The sequence below is a fragment of the Pleurodeles waltl genome, chromosome 6 (genome assembly GCF_031143425.1).
Source record: "Pleurodeles waltl isolate 20211129_DDA chromosome 6, aPleWal1.hap1.20221129, whole genome shotgun sequence".
NCBI lineage: Eukaryota > Metazoa > Chordata > Amphibia > Caudata > Salamandridae > Pleurodeles > Pleurodeles waltl.
Window position 1 is genome coordinate 1,552,935,224 of NC_090445.1, and position 12,685 is coordinate 1,552,947,908.

The following is a 12,685-nucleotide window of genomic DNA, read 5'->3' on the forward strand; positions in this document are numbered from 1 at the left end:
TACCTATACCATACAAATCACACCTCCACAGCTGAACAACACTTTGCTCCCACAGAAAAGATTCTTACTAGTGTTCAGACGGCTGTCATAAAAGAGAGACCTCTGGTTCAGGGGAAACACATTATTGTCATAACCCTTATGCCAGCCCTTGAGGATGTTATAAAAGCCAGTGAACCAAACACTAAAACACTACATCCATGTTGGATCCAATGGGAAACGTCTCTGACTGCCACTGATGTAGACTATGTTTTTGACCCAAAACATTAGCCACAAGAATTCCTTCAATATGAGCTTGAATACCCAGTAGCAACAAATATACTGCCTCTTGATCAATGTCAAACATTAATATGTACTGATGGTTCAGCACAACCAGCGGTAGGCACAAAACAGTATTCTGCAGCATGTGCAGTTGTGAATGGTGTCATGAGGGATGGCAAATTCCTTCCTCAAAATACTTACAAGCAGACCCTAGGGGACTGCATTGCAAGTTGGCAGAGCTTAAGTCTCTGGTATTGGCACTGGAACATACAGACCCGTCTAACACTAATAGTGTATGATTCTTACTATTATGCTCAGTCCTTTAATGAATAGCTGCATTACTGGTGCCAACATGGGTTCAGAGATTCAAAAGGGAACACCTTCCAACACAGATTATTGTGGGGGAAAGTAGCAGATCTGAATGAGATGCTACTCAATGCCCATGTACTCCCATACAATGGATCATCAAGGTATAGAGATACACATTGCAGGCAACACCTTGGCTGATGAAGCAGCCAAATCAGCGGTAGCCATGGCTTCTGTTGCTGTGACTACTCACTATAGAATGAGGCTGGATGATGAAACACTGGCTGCTTTAAAAGATGCAGCAGAGCGCTACCCCCCAACAATGGCATATCCCACCAAACATTCCTATCATATAAGTGCACAGAACATTGCCTTTGTAGAAATACCAGGGGTGGGTGATCGTGTGATACCCCCGACCAGGAACAGAGAGTTGATAAAAGCAACGCATGAGAGAGTTACTTCTGACCATGCAGGTGTGGCAGCTACTATTTCCTTATTGCAAAAAATGTTTCTGGTGCCCAGGTCTATATAAACAGACCAAACAATACGTCCTTTGTTGTGACATCTGTTCAACAAATAAAAGAATCCACCGTCAAGCCCCCACCAAAGAGACAACTCCTAATTTCCAACAAACTGCCACAATGTGTGTATCTGGACCATTGTGGTCCTTTGGCACCTGATGGTGCATACAAATACATCTTAGTCACTGTTGACTCTTGCTCCAGATTCCTATGGGTATGGCCACAATGATCAGCTGACACTCAAACTGTTATTAAAGATTTGCACGTCTTTATCAGGACATATGCAGTTGCAGAATTTCATTCCTACTAGGGCCCTGCTTTTGCTTCAAGGTCATTCAGGGACATGGCGATAATGGGGGTCCACTTGGATTATTAATCTCCGTATCATCCCGTGGGTAACAGTATTATGTAGCAAAAAAAACAAGACTTAAAGTAATCTTTAATAGCAAGAGTATTAGGTATGGGTAGTAGTTGGCTTAGTGACCCATATGGAGCCCAGAGAACACTTAATAATCTGCCTAGAAGGTCCGTGGGAGGGTGTACCCCAGATGCAGGGCTGTTGGGCCAACCTATCTATGCCCCAGATCTTGATGGCTTTGGTGTGGTGGCGGCAGACACACCTTTTGACATAAATGAACGTGTCACTGTCTTACAGGAATTACAGCAGTTCTGTGATGAAAACTTCTCTGCATGTGCCGCCACCCTGGGAATAAAGGTTGCACCAATAACACCGACCAGCTGGATTAAAAAAGTTGGGGATCTGGTGAGAGAAAAAGTTGCTGTGGAATTCGGCCCTTCTTGTACAGCATCGGTTCCAGTCCTGGGAATACACGGTACCAGAGCTGTCATCTTACCACCACTGCCTTGTTTGAAAGGAAACCGCTTTGTCTTCATCGACAATGTCAAGTTACACCATGTGGCTGATTCTACACAGCAGACCTAGAGGACTCCTGGTTAGTTTCCGAACCCTTCTCACTACCAATGAGGATGTACCTCTACAAGTTTAGCCAACAACCCTGACACTTCCTCCAGCTTGGGTATGGTGATAAATGATCTCTCCTTACTACCAGTAACTTAATCTGGAACAAGCAACTTCCACACTATTGACCAGTATTATTCAAATTCAACACAAACGGATAGAGTAGTTTATTACGAATCACCGAGGGACACATCTGTCTGTTCAACTTTTCCAACATCAACTCCAGTATTTGCACAAACTGCTTCTGGATATTTTGCCAACATCAATGACTCTTTCACTGATTCTTCTACGTCTTCTGAAGTACCTGTATCAAGAGCACGTAAGCAGTTCACTTACCTTAAAACTAACTATCTGATTAGTCCATGGAACTATTTATGGGTTCTGTTATCTATGCTTGCCTTTTTTCTTTGGATTGTTTTTTTCATCGTTTTCTTTCCACTGATACACGGTCATTATCTTCCTGAATGCTCTGCTGTAGAGCTGGTGGATGAGGTCCTAAAACCACATTTGTCTTCACATAAGGTTTGGAGAGACTTGTCTCTGGTGAATGTTTCAGCTAAAGCGATTCCTGATGGGATTATTTGGGATCAAGTATCCTTTGATGTCATTGCCCCGACGGAAATCCTTCACATACCTTATGTGTTTAAAGTTTCACAGAATTATTTCACTGAATTATTTCATAACACTGGGAGTAGTTTTGATAATTGAGATGTAAAAACAGATGATTCTATGCTTTCTGAGCTTGAAGACTACACTGTATTTGAAAGTGAAGATGCTTATCAAACAACTGCTAATTATGGTGATATGTTCTGTTACAACCATTATGGAAATCATTTCATACATAAAGCTAACACCCTGCAAGATGTTTATAATTACACACAATGGGAACATTGTCCAACCCCACCAGTGGGCAGTTCAAATACATATATGGAAGAATTTGCATATTTTACTGGGCGCGACTTAACGCATGCTGAGTCTCAATTTCAAATGACCTCCTATGAGATTATAAAGTATTTTGTTAACAGATACCAGATTGATTTATTCTGATTCCTTTGTTTCCCAATTGGCAATGGAAGTCTTTGAATGTTGGTTAAAGTCGATTGGCTTAAAAAGTGTTGGGGGAACAAAATTTTGGCAAATACACAGAGGAGAAGCTTTGTTTAGAGCATGCCTTATTCCGTTGCAAATTATTTTTCTAAATGACACAATACAGCAAGCTAGTTGTCTAGGCTTAGTGAAAATTAAGAAAATGGATGTGCCCAATATTCCCTCACCAGCTAAATCAATAAACTGGCAGAAAATAATGAATGTCACTGAAGAACAACTGGACGGGTGGGTCCAGAAAGGAACATTTAACACAACACTTTCAGGTTCTGATGGGTAGTTATTGTGGCCAACGGGCACAAATGGTTGTCATGCACATTTTGTAAACACCACGGGGGGTGTTTAGAGTAAGAAGACACGACCCTTGTTATAAATCATCACAGCACTCTGATATTGTCATCACATACAATGTAGGGAATAATGCCAACAGTGGCTGAAATCATCCTCACTAGAAGCTGTAAAAGAACACCTTTTCCTATTAGAATACACTGATCTACACGATTTCTTGTTCGGCCCCAGATGACAGCCACAAAAATGCTTCCTATATGCAATTTACAATGAAATTTGGAAACTTTCCCAAATAGAAGCTGCAGCCCAGTTAAGACAAATAGACCAGGAAAACTAACAGAAAGCATAATTTCTTCTAACATAGACATAACGGAAAATAGCACGCCATCTGTATAACATAGACAAAGTCAACTAAGGTCCTTTATGCAGTCAGGTTGGACGTTACAAGTACTAAAAAGTGGTCACTTACCATGGCAATATGTTAACACGAAAGACCTGTTTGCCGAATTTAATTTATCGCGTCAGCAACATATAATGGTTAAGAAGGAAGTGACTTATTTCTTGCTTACCATCGAAAAGTTAGAAAAGTTGCCTTTTACTGAGGCAGAAATACCATCTGCTGTCTGGTTAATTCATGTGGTTATTAATCTGCCTATTTCCACACTTCAGTTCACCTCGTGCTTGAAGCAGGTGTCTGTAGGCAGATCCTGTCGGCAGCTATGAAAGGCTGGGAGATAGTTACATTCATGAGGTGTGGGAGCTGCCCTTCTTGTACAAATGTTTCAGTGGCATGAAAGAGGCCTTTCTTAGTGGAAGCATGTGCGAGACTTCTGTAAGCCATTCAATGATTTACAAACAGTTGTCCTTGCACAGAGCATGTAATGTTTCAGTAACAAATTTAGCGTGTTCTCTAAAGGGAGTTCCTGTCCCTTTGATTCGTCCAGCGTTCCAGGCGCTCTCGAATGGGAGCTATGTGATTCTGAACAAAGAGAACTGGTGTGGAATGCGAGCCAGAATTGCCCACGTCATTTCGTAATGGACAAAAGTAGCAGCGATATGGCCTCATATTGCTACTTCAAATGTACATTTTGACAAGCTAAGCAGACTGAAAGCTCTATTCTTTAAAAAATACATGTACATTTTGACAAGCTAAGCAGACTGAAAGATCTTTTATTTCAAATACATGTGGTGCTTAGATCTGCTCGCAAAACCCATGCTCTCCAAGTGGCGAGGTCATCTGCAGAGATAAAGTGCCTCTTAAATACTAACTTTTCAAGACATTTTGGTGAATCAATTGGGCAGATATTTAACACCTCGAACACCGCTGGGATTGTACATTTCTTTAAGGCTCTTGGTTCCGGTTTTGTCAGCACCTTTTCCTCTATACTTGGCATCATACCTTCAGACATACATTCTATTTTTTGAGTGTTTTCAGGGGATTCCCTACTACCTTGGCATTAATTGGCAGCATTTGCTGTTGCTATTCTTTCTTTGCAATGACTGCACCTTCACAACAAGGAAGACTGATGACGCTACCGCCAGCGTAACTGTGTCGTGAACACATGATGTAGTACTTTGGAGCACAACTCCTGGAACTGGAGTGCATCTGGTCGCTGTCATTGAGACTGGTTTTGAGCTGTGTGCAGCCTGTCCTTCACTGCTTGTGGAGCCCTTTCGAACATGCACCAGAAGTGTGTCTTGCTACGCAGCACACACCTTCTTTGGACGCTGATCTGTTGATGTTCTACCTAAGGGCTCATTGCCAGACATACACATTGAGATTGTGTTTATTGCTGGAAGCTTCCTATGAGCTGCCCTTTGAGGACCAAGTAACTTTTGATGCTACAACACCTGGAACTGCAGGGGATGCTGCTGCTGAGGCATTTGACCATGAGTACTCTCTCGCCTTCCTTGCTAACAAATTGGTTACCTTGACATCTGCCAAAGTGGGGTATTTCCTGGATGCTATAAAACTTGATGGCATTGGCGATCATGATTATTGCTGACTTATTGACATTTTGTCCCTATTTATGATTACTATGTTTTCAAATTCTAAATTGACCAGTTTTAATGTGACCTGCTTTTTGTCTGTTTACTTGTCAACATGAACATTTCATTGTGTACATTTTAGTACTGATTTTCAGGTTTCAGCTGAAGAAATGGCAGTTTCTCTTTGGACTTTGTTAGGAATATATACACTTTAAACCGTCAATGAGGATAGTGTTGTGAAGCTACTTTAACTATTACACAGGCACGTTATTTTAGCCTAGGCCTGCAGCTTTTGCCCTTTCACTCTGAGGCATGCATTTTTATTTCTCTATATTTTTTAGCTGAACCCTTCTATTTTATCAGCTCAACCTTTACACAGACTTCTGTTATTTTTTTCTCTGCACAACATTCTCATGCTGTGTTTTATCCAAGGTTGTACGTGACAAGTTGTCTTATCCAGGTGACTGGTTGACACCTGTTCGGTATAAGTCAATAAGGACGCTCAATGAAGGACCACACGCCAATTATAAATATAATAATTTGGCTTTACTAGAATTGCAGGTAAAATGTAGGCATTTAGCACATTGACAGTAGTAGAATAAGAATAGCAATGAAAAGCATCTATTTATATATAAGTACACTACAAGGAGCATCTATGTATATATATATGTATATATGTATATATATATATATATATATATATATATATATATATATCATCCAAAGGTAATCCTGTGTTCCTTCCAGCGCTCGCCTGTCGAGGTTGGTGCTCAGTTGATGGGCACAGGACCCATTTTTAATCCACACCAAAAAACAAATCAAAATCTGGCACTCCTTGCAAAACAATGGCCTTCATTTATTTAAAAAATCCATAAAGCAGAAACATGGGGCAACGCATTTCAACCTTCACGGTCTTCTTCCTTGGCCATTCTTCCAAGACATATATAACAGAAAGAATATATATATATATATATATATATATATATATATATATATATATATATAGAAGCAAAGAGTTCATTGACAGATATAAGTTTTGATTAACTGTATACTAAAATGCATCACACTATGATATTCAGGAAGCAGAATATAAATGAGTTGAATACTTCAGATAAGCTTTGATTTACTGCACACCTGTAGGAAAGTACCATCTTGCCTGGCATGTTACCCCCATTTTTCACTGTATATATGTTGTTTTAGTTGTATGTGTCACTGGGACCCTGGTAACCCAGGGCCCCAGTGCTCATAAGTGTGCCTGAATGTGTTACCTGTGTAGTGACTAACTGTCTCACTGAGGCTCTGCTAATCAGAACCTCAGTGGTTATGCTCTCTCATTTCTTTCCAAATTGTCACTAACAGGCTAGTGACCATTTTTACCAATTTACATTGGCTTACTGGAACACCCTTATAATCCCCTAGTATATGGTACTGAGGTACCCAGGGTATTGGGGTTCCAGGAGATCCCTATGGGCTGCAGCATTTCTTTTGCCACCCATAGGGAGCTCTGACAATTCTTACACAGGCCTGCCACTGCAGCCTGAGTGAAATAACGTCCACGTTATTTCACAGCCATTTTACACTGCACTTAAGTAACTTATAAGTCACCTATATGTCTAACCTTTACCTGGTAAAGGTTAGGTGCAAAGTTACTTAGTGTGAGGGCACCCTGGCACTAGCCAAGGTGCCCCCACATTGTTCAGAGCCAATTCACTGAACTTTGTGAGTGCGGGGCCACCATTACACGCGTGCACTACATATAGGTCACTACCTATATGTAGCTTCACCATGGTAACTCCGAATATGGCCATGTAACATGTCTATGATCATGGAATTGCCCCCTCTATGCCATCCTGGCATTGTTGGTACAATTCCATGATCCCAGTGGTCTGTAGCACAGACCCTGGTACTGCCAGACTGCCCTTCCTGGGGTTTCTCTGCAGCTGCTGCTGCTGCCAACCCCTCAGACAGGCAGCTGCCCTCCTGGGATCCAGCCAGGCCTGGCCCAGGATGGCAGAACAAAGAACTTCCTCTGAGAGAGGGTGTGACACCCTCTCCCTTTGGAAAATGGTGTGAAGGCAGGGGAGGAGTAGCCTCCCCCAGCCTCTGGAAATGCTATGTTGGGCACAGATGTGCCCAATTCTGCATAAGCCAGTCTACACCGGTTCAGGGACCCCTTAGCCCCTGCTCTGGCGCGAAACTGGACAAAGGAAAGGGGAGTGACCACTCCCCTGACCTGCACCTCCCCTGGGAGGTGTCCAGAGCTCCTCCAGTGTGCTCCAGACCTCTGCCATCTTGGAAACAGAGGTGCTGCTGGCACACTGGACTGCTCTGAGTGGCCAGTGCCACCAGGTGACGTCAGAGACTCCTTGTGATAGGCTCCTTCAGGTGTTAGTAGCCTTTCCTCTCTCCTAGGTAGCCAAACCCTCTTTTCTGGCTATTTAGGGTCTCTGTCTCGGGGGAAACTTTAGATAACGAATGCATGAGCTCAGCCGAGTTCCTCTGCATCTCCCTCTTCACCTTCTGATAAGGAATCGACTGCTGACCGCGCTGGAAGCCTGCAAACCTGCAACATAGTAGCAAAGACGACTACTGCAACTCTGTAACGCTGATCCTGCCGCCTTCTCGACTGTTTTCCTGCTTGTGCATGCTGTGGGGGTAGTCTGCCTCCTCTCTGCACCAGAAGCTCCGAAGAAATCTCCCGTGGGTCGACGGAATCTTCCCCCTGCAACCGCAGGCACCAAAAAGCTGCATTACCGGTCCCTTGGGTCTCCTCTCAGCATGACGAGCGAGGTCCCTCGAATCCAGCGACACCGTCCAAGTGACCCTCACAGTCCAGTGACTCTTCAGCCCAAGTTTGGTGGAGGTAAGTCCTTGCCTCACCTCGCTGGGCTGCATTGCTGGGAACCGCGACTTTGCAAGCTACTCCGGCCCCTGTGCACTTCTGGCGGAAATCCTTCGTGCACAGCCAAGCCTGGGTCCACGGCACTCTAACCTGCATTGCACGACTTTCTAAGTTGGTCTCCGGCGACGTGGGACTCCTTTGTGCAACTTCGGCGAGCACCGTTTCACGCATCCTCGTAGTGCCTGTTTCTGGCACTTCTCCGGGTGCTACCTGCTTCAGTGAGGGCTCTTTGTCTTGCTCGACGTCCCCCCTCTCTGCAGGTCCAATTTGCGACCTCCTGGTCCCTCCTGGGCCCCAGCAGCGTCCAAAAACGCCAAACGCACGATTTGCGTGTAGCAAGGCTTGTTGGCGTCCATCTGGCGGGAAAACACTTTTGCACGACTCTCCAAGGCGTGGGGGATCCATCCTCCAAAGGGGAAGTCTCTAGCCCTTGTCGTTCCTGCAGTATTCACAGTTCTTCAGCCTAGTAAGAGCTTCTTTGCACCAACCGCTGGCATTTCTTGGGCATCTGCCCATCTCCGAGCTGCTTGTGACTTTTGGACTTGGTCCCCTTGTTCCACAGGTACCCTCAGTCAGGAATCCATCGTTGTTGCATTGCTGATTTGTGTTTTCCTTGCATTTTCCCTCTAACACGACTATTTTGTCCTTAGGGGAACTTTAGTGCACTTTGCACTCACTTTTCAGGGTCTTGGGGAGGGTTATTTTTCTAACTCTCACTATTTTCTAATAGTCCCAGCGACCCTCTACAAGGTCACATAGGTTTGGGGTCCATTCGTGGTTCGCATTCCACTTCTGGAGTATATGGTTTGTGTTGCCCCTATCCCTATGTTTCCCCATTGCATCCTATTGTAACTATACATTGTTTGCACTGTTTTCTAAGACTATACTGCATATTTTTGCTATTGTGTATATATATCTTGTGTATATTTCCTATCCTCTCACTGAGGGTACACTCTAAGATACTTTGGCATATTGTCATAAAAATAAAGTACCTTTATTTTTAGTATAACTGGGTATTGTGTTTTCTTATGATATTGTGCATATGACACTAGGTGGTACTGTAGTAGCTTCACACGTCTCCTAGTTCAGCCTAAGCTGCTCTGCTAAGCTACCATTATCTATCAGCCTAAGCTGCTAGACACCCTATACACTAATAAGGGATAACTGGGCCTGGTGCAAGGTGCAAGTACCCCTTGGTACTCACTACAAGCCAGTCCAGCCTCCTACATTGGTTGTGCAGCGGTGGGATAAGTGCTTTGAGACTACTTACCACTCTTGTCATTGTACTTTTCATAAGAGAAAAATATACAAAACAAGGTCAGTGTATATACACATAGCCAAAAAGTTTTGCATTTCCTCTTTTCACTCTTTTCTAAGTGCTGAAAAGTACTTCTAAACTTTCAAAAAGTTCTTAAAAGTTTAAAAAGTTTTTTTTTCTGTCTTTCCAAAAAGTTCTGAAAACTTTTTTCTCTTTGTCTATCACTTTAACTCTCTCTAAAAATGTCTGGCACAGGCCAAAAAGTTGAACTGTCCAAACTTGCATATGATCACCTTAGCTGGAAAGGAGCAAGGAGTCTCTGCATAGAGAGAGGTTTGAGTGTAGGGAAGAATCCTTCCTTAGAACTGTTAATTAATATGCTTAGAGTACAGGATAAGGCCATAAGTGCCCAATCTGTAGAAAAAGTAGCTAATGGTTCTCAATCTGATCCAGGGACTCCCCCAGGAAAAGGTTCAGGAAAGAAACTTCTCAGCCTGCCCATTACTAGACAGTCTAGCATAGTTGGTACAGAGGTTGAATCACATCATACTGATGATGTGCTCTCACATTATGCTGGTAGCCAAGCTGTTAGGGTGCCCTCTGTAAGGGACAGGTCTCCTTCTGTTCATTCCCATCATACCTCTGTATCTAGAAATGTCCCTCCCACCCACCCTGATGACAGATTGTTAGAAAGGGAGCTCAATAGATTGAGAGTGGAGCAAACCAGACTGAAGCTCAAGAAGCAACAGCTGGATTTGGATAGACAGTCTTTAGAAATAGAGAGGGAAAGACAGAAGATGGGTTTAGATACCCATGGTGGCAGCAGCAGTATTCCCCATAGTCATCCTGCAAAAGAGCATGATTCCAGGAATCTGCACAAGATAGTTCCCCCTTATAAGGAGGGGGATGACATTAACAAGTGGTTTGCTGCACTTGAGAGGGCCTGTGCTGTACAGGATGTCCCTCAAAAGCAGTGGGCTGCTATCCTATGGCTATCATTTACTGGAAAAGGTAGGGATAGGCTCCTTACTGTAAAAGAAAATGATGCTAACAATTTCCAAGTTCTTAAGAATGCACTCCTGGATGGTTATGGCTTAACCACTGAACAGTACAGGATAAAGTTCAGAGATACCAAAAAGGAGTCTTCACAAGACTGGGTTGATTTCATTGACCAGGCAGTGAAGGCCTTGGAGGGGTGGTTACATGGCAGTAAAGTTACTGATTATGACAGCCTGTATAACTTGATCCTGAGAGAGCATATTCTTAATAATTGTGTGTCTGATTTGTTGCACCAGTACTTGGTGGACTCTGATCTGACCTCTCCCCAAGAATTGGGAAAGAAGGCAGACAAATGGGTCAGAACAAGAGTGAACAGAAAAGTTCATACAGGGGGTGACAAAGATGGCAACAAAAAGAAGGATGGTAAGTCTTCTGACAAGGGTGGGGACAAATCTAAAAATGAGTCTTCATCAGGCCCACAAAAACACTCTGGTGGGGGAGGTGGGTCCAAATCCTCCTTTAATCAGAATAAGGAAAAGAAACCATGGTGCTATTTATGTAAAATAAAAGGCCATTGGACAACAGATCCCAGTTGTCCAAAGAAAGGCACCACAGCTCCTACCACTACATCCCCTACTGCTACACCTAGTGTCCCTACTAATAGCAGTGGTGGTGGGAGCAAACCTACTAATAGCCAATCCAAGGGAGTAGCTGGGCTCACTTTTGGTAATTTAGTTGGGGTTGGTCTGATTAGGGAGACCACAGAGGCTACTTTAGTCTCTGAAGGGGCTATTGATTTAGCCACTTTGGTTGCTTGCCCCCATAACTTGGAGAAGTACAAGCAACTAACCCTAATAAATGGTGTTGAGGTCCAGGCCTAAAGGGACACAGGTGCCAGTGTCACAATGGTGATTGAGAAACTGGTGCACCCTGAACAACACATACTTGGACACCAGTACCAAGTAACCGATGCTCACAACATAACACAAAGCCACCCCATGGCTGTTGTAAATCTCAACTGGGGGGGGGTATCTGGTCCAAAGAAAGTTGTGGTAGCTTCAGATTTACCTGTAGACTGTCTATTAGGGAATGATTTGGAGACATCAGCTTGGTCAGATGTGGAGTTGGAGGCCCATGCAGCAATGCTGGGCATTCCAGGGCATATTTTTGCTTTGACAAGGGCTCAGGCCAAAAAGCAAAAAGGACAGGGAAGCTTGGATCCTGGAACAATGGACCAAGTGCTCCCTAAAGCTAGGGCTAGTAGAAGCAAACCACTTCCTACTATCCCTCCCTCTACAGTGGATTCTACTTCTAAGGAAGAAGAATTCCCTCCCTGTGCAGAACCTACACCAGAGGAGCTGGAAGCAGACACTGCTGAGCTTTTGGGTGAAGGGGGGCCTGCCAGAGAGGAGCTGAGTGTGGCACAGCAAACCTGTCCCACATTAGAGGGTCTCAGACAGCAAGCTGTCAAACAGGCTAATGGGGATGTCAGTGACTCACACAGAGTTTACTGGGAGGACAACCTCTTGTACACTGAGCATAGGGATCCTAAACCTGGAGCTGCCAGGAGATTAGTGATTCCTCAGGAGTACAGAAAGTTCCTCCTAACACTGGCACATGACATTCCCATAGCTGGGCACCTGGGTCAAATGAAAACTTGGGACAGATTGGTACCATTGTTTCATTGGCCTAGGATGTCTGAGGACACAAAATAATTTTGTAAGTCCTGTGAAACCTGTCAAGCCAGTGGCAAGACAGGTGGCACTCCAAAGGCACCCCTTATCCCACTGCCTGTGGTTGGGGTTCCCTTTGAAAGGGTAGGGGTTGACATAGTTGGCCCCCTTGACCCTCCTACTGCTTCAGGCAATAGGTTTATCTTAGTGGTAGTGGACCATGCCACAAGATATCCTGAAGCTATTCCTTTAAGGACCACTACAGCTCCTGCAGTGGCAAAGGCCCTCCTGGGAATATTTTCCAGGGTGGGCTTCCCAAAGGAAGTAGTATCAGACAGAGGAAGCAATTTCATGTCTGCATACTTAAAGGCCATGTGGAAGGAGTGTGGTGTAACTTACAAGTTCACA